The 6,696-nt window shown below is 45.1% G+C and overlaps 1 long non-coding RNA gene across 1 annotated transcript; it reads left to right on the top strand.

Moving 5' to 3' along the window:
* The first annotated feature begins 323 nt into the window (after window positions 1–323).
* On the top strand, window positions 324–1,019 carry LOC146871114 (uncharacterized). Its single transcript, XR_014959502.1, has 3 exons — window positions 324–407; window positions 511–584; window positions 667–1,019. It is a non-coding gene; the product is annotated as an uncharacterized LOC146871114 (long non-coding RNA).
* The last annotated feature ends 5,677 nt before the right edge of the window (window positions 1,020–6,696 follow it).

Here is a 6,696-nt window from a genome sequence, read left to right as displayed (position 1 = left end):
GACCTTTGTGTCAAATGCGCTTAGCTTGAATATGCCGGCTCCTTGCATGACATGTAACCGATATACTTCCTTCGTCTTTGGCCTAAGTATACCGTTTCTTATTGGCATTCAGGCGTCCTCTGAGCACTGTATACACCCAGTGTCGAGCGTTATGTGATACACGGTCTTCTAATTTAGGTTTTATTATCCATCTGACCCCGTTTCTAATATAATTGATGGTCCGGTTGTTTTACTGTGGCAGTGTGATTCCATGGGCTTTACTGTTGTTTTTCCACTGAGTAACGTATGTAAATCGCAGCAATTCACATGCACAGAGGCTACAACTTAGCTCCCTCTCTGTTTACACAGTTGGCTGTAATCGTCCCTTGAAGCCTCTGGTGGTTAACTTTTGGACATTCACTGTCAAGGTATTCAATTTATTCAATTAAATTCAATTCAATGTATTCCTTTGTAATAGTTAGAAGTTTATTACTTCAGCTGATCTTACATTGATTACATTTATCTTTCAAGTTTGGATTATAGAACTCATTCTATTGGACTCCATGTATGAACCGTGGATTTCGCTACTCACCCATAATTGATAGGTGAGCCCCTGTATACTTTTTCATTGATTTTAACCCCTTTTTTAATGCAACGACCTACTAATCGGCGCCAATTGCCTTTTAGGTTGCCCAGGCCAAGTCCTGATGAAGATCCGCAAGACCGAGGCTGTCTAATTTCCCTTATGGTCGAAAGTCGGATCGAAACGTCGACGCCCCTTTTGTATTTAGTCTGTACCCGAAATACCCTTCTTAATGTGCTACTTCGGAATTGATTTCTGTTATGAAACAAAAGTCAAGTTTATATGAATGCCATTGGGACAGACTAGCTAAGACGGTGACTTGTAACCGCTCTTCCCTGCCTTGACATATTAAATTCCTGATAATGTGTTGAAGTATTCTTCTTCTTTATCTCCTTACACTTGAGCACCCTCTCTTTTTCACTGCACACCTTCCTCTGGTGCAACCTCCTTTGATTGATTCATGTGATTAAAATAATATATATGGCTTTTATCAAAAATATTATTGAATAAATATATGGTGAATTCTTTTCAAGGTCGTTTTCTGCTTTTTTATGTTGTTTACCTCATTTAATGATATGGTTAACTGAATCATAAAAAACAAAGTATTTTGATTAATTCATTCTAAGTATAGGTCTAGGACCGCTGTTTTTTGTAACGTACATTACCCAGGTCCTTGACCAGATTGGGTTACCCCGTTTTCTGTAATGATCACTCTCTTCTGTCGACACCTCTCTTGCCTCATTCTGTACCTCTCTTACATCTTTCTGTACCTCTCTTGCCTGTTTCTGCACCTCTCTTCTTTCTGCACCGCTATTGCCTCTTTCTGTACCTCTCTTGCCTTTTTCTGCACCACTCTTGCCTCTTTCTGTACCTCCCTTGCCTCTTTCTGCACCGCTCTTGCTTCTTTCTGCACCTCTCTTGTGTCTTTCTGCATGTCTATTGCCTCTTCCTATACCTCTCTTGACTCTTTCTGCACCTCTTTACTTCTGCAACTCTTTTGCTTCTTTCTACACCTCCCTTGCTTCTTTCTGCACTTCTCTGTCTCCGTTCTGCGCCTTTCTTCTTTTTTCTGCATTTCTCTAGCTATTGCCCCTTTCTGCACCTTTCTTCCTCTTTCTGCACTTCTCTTGCCTCTTTCTCCACCTTTCTTGCCTCTTTCTGCACCTCACTCTCTTCTTTATGCACCTCTCTTGGTTCTTTCTGTGCATCTATTGCTTCTTTCTGCACCTATCTTCTTCTTTCTGCACCTCTGTTGCCTCTTTATGTGCCTCTTGCCTCTGTCTGAACATCTGTTGCCTCTTTTGACACCACACTTTCCTCTTTCAACACCTCTCTTGCATCTTTCTGCACCTCATTTGCCTCTTTCTGCACCTCTCTTCTTTCTGCACCTCTCTTGCCTCTTTCTGCACCTCTCTTCCCTCATTATGCAGCTCACTCTCTTCTTTCTCTACCTCTCTTGCCTCTTTCCATACCTCTCTTACCTCTTTCTCTACCTCACTGGCATCTTTCTGCACCTCTCTTCTTTCTACACCTCTCTTGCCTCTTTCTGCACCTCTGTTGCCTCTTTATGCACCTCTCTTGCCTCTGTCTACACTTCTCTTGCTTCTTTCTGCAGTTCTCTTGCCTCTTTCTGTACCTCTATTGCCTCTTTCTGCACCTCTCTTTCCTCTTTCTGCAGCTCACTCTCTTCTTTGTGTATCTCTCTAGCCTCTTTCTGAAAATATCTTCTTTCTGCACCTCTTGCCTCTTTCTGCACCTCTCTTACCTCTTTCTGCACCTCAGTCTCTTCTTTATATACCTCTCTTGCTTCTTACTGCGTCTCTTGCTTCTTTCTGCACCTTCCTTCCTCTTTGTAAACCTCTTACTTCTATTTTCAACTCTCTTGCCTCTTTCAGCACATCTCTTGACTCTTTCTGCACCTCTCTTCCCCTTTCTGCTGCTCACTCTCTTCTTTCTGAAGCTCTCTTGCCTCTTTCTGCACCTCTCTTGCTTCTTTCTACACCTTTTGCTTCTTTCTGCAGCTCACTCTCTTCTTTCTGTACCACTCTTGCCTTTTTCTCAGCCTTTCTTGCCTCTTTCTGCACCTCTCTTGCCTCTTTCTGCAGCTCACTCTCTTCTTTCTCCACCTCTCTTGTCTCTTTCTGCACTTCTCTTGGTTCTTTCTGTGGCTCACTCTCTTCTATCTGTACCTCTCTTACCTTTTTCTGTACCTCTCTTGCTTCTTTCTGCACCTCTCTTGACTCTTTCTGCACCTCGCTTGCCTCTTTTTGCATCCCACTTGCCTCTTTCTGCACCTTTCTTACCTCTTTCTGCACTTCTCCTGGTTCTTTCAGCTGCTCACTCTCTTCTTTCTGTATCTCTCTTGCTCCTTTCTGCAGATCACTCTTCTTTCTGTACCTCTCTTGCCTTTCTGTACCTCTCTTGCCTCTTTCTACACCTCTCTTCCCCCTTTCTGCAGCTCACTCTTCTTTCTGTACCTCTCTTGCCTCTTTCTGCACCCCTCGTGCCGATTTCTGCACCTCTCTTGCCTCTCTCTGCACCTCTCTTGGTTCTTTCTGTGGCTCACTCTGTTCTTTCTGAAGCTCTGTTACCTCTTTCTGCACCTCTCTTGCTTCTTTCTGCACCTCTCTTGCTTCTTTCTCTACCTCACTTGCCTCTTTCTACACCTCTCTTCTTTCTGCACCTCTCTTGCCTCTTTCTGCACCTCTCTTGCCTCTTTCTGCGCCTCTCTTGCCTCTTTCTGTACCTCTCTTGCATCTTTCTGCATCTCTCTTGCCTCTTTCTGCAGCTCACTCTCTTCTTTCTGAACCTCTCTTGCCTCTTTCTGCACCTTTCTTGCCGCTTTCTGAACTTTTCTTGGTTCTTTCAGCTGCTCGCTCTCTTCTTTCTGTACCTCTCTTGCCTCTTTCTATACCTCTCTTGCCTCTTTCTCTACCTCACTTGCCTCTTTCTACACCTCAGTCTCTTCTTTATATACCTCTCTTGCTTCTTACTGCGTCTCTTGCTTCTTTCTGCACCTTCCTTCCTCTTTCTAAACCTCTTACTTCTATTTTCAACTCTCTTGCCTCTTTCAGCACATCTCTTGACTCTTTCTGCACCTCTCTTCCCCTTTCTGCTGCTCACTCTCTTCTTTCTGAAGCTCTCTTGCCTCTTTCTGCACCTCTCTTGCTTCTTTCTACACCTTTTGCTTCTTTCTGCAGCTCACTCTCTTCTTTCTGTACCACTCTTGCCTTTTTCTCAGCCTTTCTTGCCTCTTTCTGCACCTCTCTTGCCTCTTTCTGTAGCTCACTCTCTTCTTTCTCCACCTCTCTTGTCTCTTTCTGCACTTCTCTTGGTTCTTTCTGTGGCTCACTCTCTTCTATCTGTACCTCTCTTACCTTTTTCTGTACCTCTCTTGCTTCTTTCTGCACCTCTCTTGACTCTTTCTGCACCTCGCTTGCCTCTTTTTGCATCCCACTTGCCTCTTTCTGCACCTTTCTTACCTCTTTCTGCACTTCTCCTGGTTCTTTCAGCTGCGCACTCTCTTCTTTCTGTATCTCTCTTGCTCCTTTCTGCAGATCACTCTTCTTTCTGTACCTCTCTTGCCTTTCTGTACCTCTCTTGCCTCTTTCTACACCTCTCTTCCCCCTTTCTGCAGCTCACTCTTCTTTCTGTACCTCTCTTGCCTCTTTCTGCAGCCCTCGTGCCGATTTCTGCACCTCTCTTGCCTCTCTCTGCACCTCTCTTGGTTCTTTCTGTGGCTCACTCTGTTCTTTCTGAAGCTCTGTTACCTCTTTCTGCACCTCTCTTGCTTCTTTCTGCACCTCTCTTGCCTCTTTCTCTACCTCACTTGCCTCTTTCTACACCTCTCTTCTTTCTGCACCTCTCTTGCCTCTTTCTGCACCTCTCTTGCCTCTTTCTGCGCCTCTCTTGCCTCTTTCTGTACCTCTCTTGCATCTTTCTGCATCTCTCTTGTCTCTTTCTGCAGCTCACTCTCTTCTTTCTGCACCTCTCTTGCCTCTTTCTGCACCTTTCTTGCCGCTTTCTGAACTTTTCTTGGTTCTTTCAGCTGCTCGCTCTCTTCTTTCTGTACCTCTCTTGCCTCTTTCTATACCTCTCTTGCCTCTTTCTCTACCTCACTTGCCTCTTTCTACACCTCTCTTCTTTCTGCACCTCTCTTGCCTCTTTCTGCACCTCTCTTGCCTCTGTCTGCACTTCTCTTGCTTCTTTCTGCAGCTCTCTTGCCTCTTTCTGCACTTCTCTTGCCTCTTTCTGTACCTCCCTTGCCTATCTGTACCTCTCTTGCCTTTCTACTCAACCCCTGCCTCTTTTTGCACCTCTCTCCTCTTTCTGCAGCTCAATCTCTTCTTTCAGCACCTCTCTTGCCTCTTTCTGTACCTCTCTTGCATCTTTCTGTCTGCACCTCTCTTGCCTTTTTCTGCACCTCTCTTCTTTCTGCATCTCTCTTGTCTTTTTCTGTACCTCTCTTGCTTCTTTTTGCATCTCTCTTGCCGCTTTCTGCACCTCGCTTGCATCTTTCTACACCATTCTTGCCCCTTTCTCCACTTCTCCTGGTTCTTTCAGCTGCTCACTCTCTTCTTTCTGTACCTCTCTTGCCTCTTTCTGCACCTTTCTTGCTTCTTTGTGCAGCTCACTCTTCGTTCTGTACCTCTCTTGCCTTTCTGTATCTCTCTTGCCTCTTTCTGCATCTCTCTTCCCTCTTTCTGCAGCTCACTCTCTTCTGTCAGCACCTCTCTTTCCTCTTTCTGTACCTCTCTTGCATATTTCTGTACCTCTCCTGCCTCATTCTGTACCTCCCTTGCCTCTTTCTGCACTGCTCAAGCCTCTTTCTGCACCTCTTTTGCCTCTTTATGAATGTCTATTGCCTCTTTCTACACCTCAGTTGCCTCTTTCTGCACCTCTTTTCTTCTGCACCTCTTTTGCTTCTTTCTACACCTCTCTTGCCTCTTTCTTCATGTCTATTGCCTCTTTCTATACCTCTCTTGCCTCTTTCTGCACCTCTTCTTTCTGCACCGCTCCTGCCTCTTTCTGTACCTCCCTTGCCTCTTTCTGCATGTCTATTGCCTCTTGCTACACCTCTCTTGCCTCTTTCTGCACGTCACTCTCTTCTTTATATACCTCTCTTGCTTCTTTCTGCACTTCTCTTGCTTCTTTCTGCATCTTTCTTCTTCTTTCTTCACCTCTTACCTCTATTTGCAACTCTCTTGCCTCTTTCTGCACATCTCTTGCCTCTTTCTGCACCTCTCTTCCCCCTTTCTGCTGATCACTCTCTTCTTTCTTAAGCTCTCTTGCCTTTTTTCTTTACCTCTCTTGCTTCTTTCTGCACCTCTCTTGCCTCTTTCTGCACCTCGCTTGCCTCTCTCTGCACCTCACTTGCCTCTTTCTGCAGCTCACTCTTCTTTCTGCACCTGTCTTGCCTCTTTCTGCACCTCTCATCCCACTTTCTGTATCTTTCTTCATCTTTCTGCACCTCTCTTGCCTCTTTGTGTACCTCTCTTGCCTCTTTCTGCACCTCTTCCCTCTGTGTGTACCTCTCTTGCCTCTTTCTGCACCTCTTCCCTCTTTCTGTACCTCTCTTGCCTCTGTCTGCACCTCCCTTGCCTAACTGTACCTCCCTTGCCTTTCTACTCAACTCCTGCCTCTTTCTGCACCTCTCTTGCCTCATTATGCACTTCATTTGCCTCTTTCTGCCCCTCTCTTGCCTATTTCTGCACTTCTATTAGCTCTTTCCGTACCTCTCTTGCCTATTTCTAGACCTCATTCTTTTCTTTCTGTACCTCTCTTCCTTCTTTCTACACCTCTCTTGCTCCTTACTGCACTTCTCTTGCCTCTTTCAGTGCCTTTCTTCCTTTTTTCTGCATTTCTCTTGCTATTGCATCTTTCTGTACCTTTCAAATTCTTTCTGCACTTCTCTTGCCTCATTCTGCAACTCTCTTGGCTCTTTCTGCACCAAACTCTTCTTTATATACCTCTCTTGCTTCTTTCTGTGCTTCTCTTGCTTCTTTCTGCACCTTTCTTCCTCTTTCTACACCTCTTACCTCTATTTGCAACTCTCTTGCCTCTGCCTGCACCTCTCTTCCCCCTTTCTGCTGCTCTCTCTTCTTTCTGCACCTCTCTTGCCTCTTTCTTCACCT

This window comes from Triturus cristatus, chromosome 1_1, assembly GCF_964204655.1.
Source record: "Triturus cristatus chromosome 1_1, aTriCri1.1, whole genome shotgun sequence".
Classification (NCBI taxonomy): domain Eukaryota; kingdom Metazoa; phylum Chordata; class Amphibia; order Caudata; family Salamandridae; genus Triturus; species Triturus cristatus.
The sequence above is the reverse complement of the archived record's forward strand: the minus strand, read 5'-3'. Positions and strand labels throughout refer to the sequence as shown.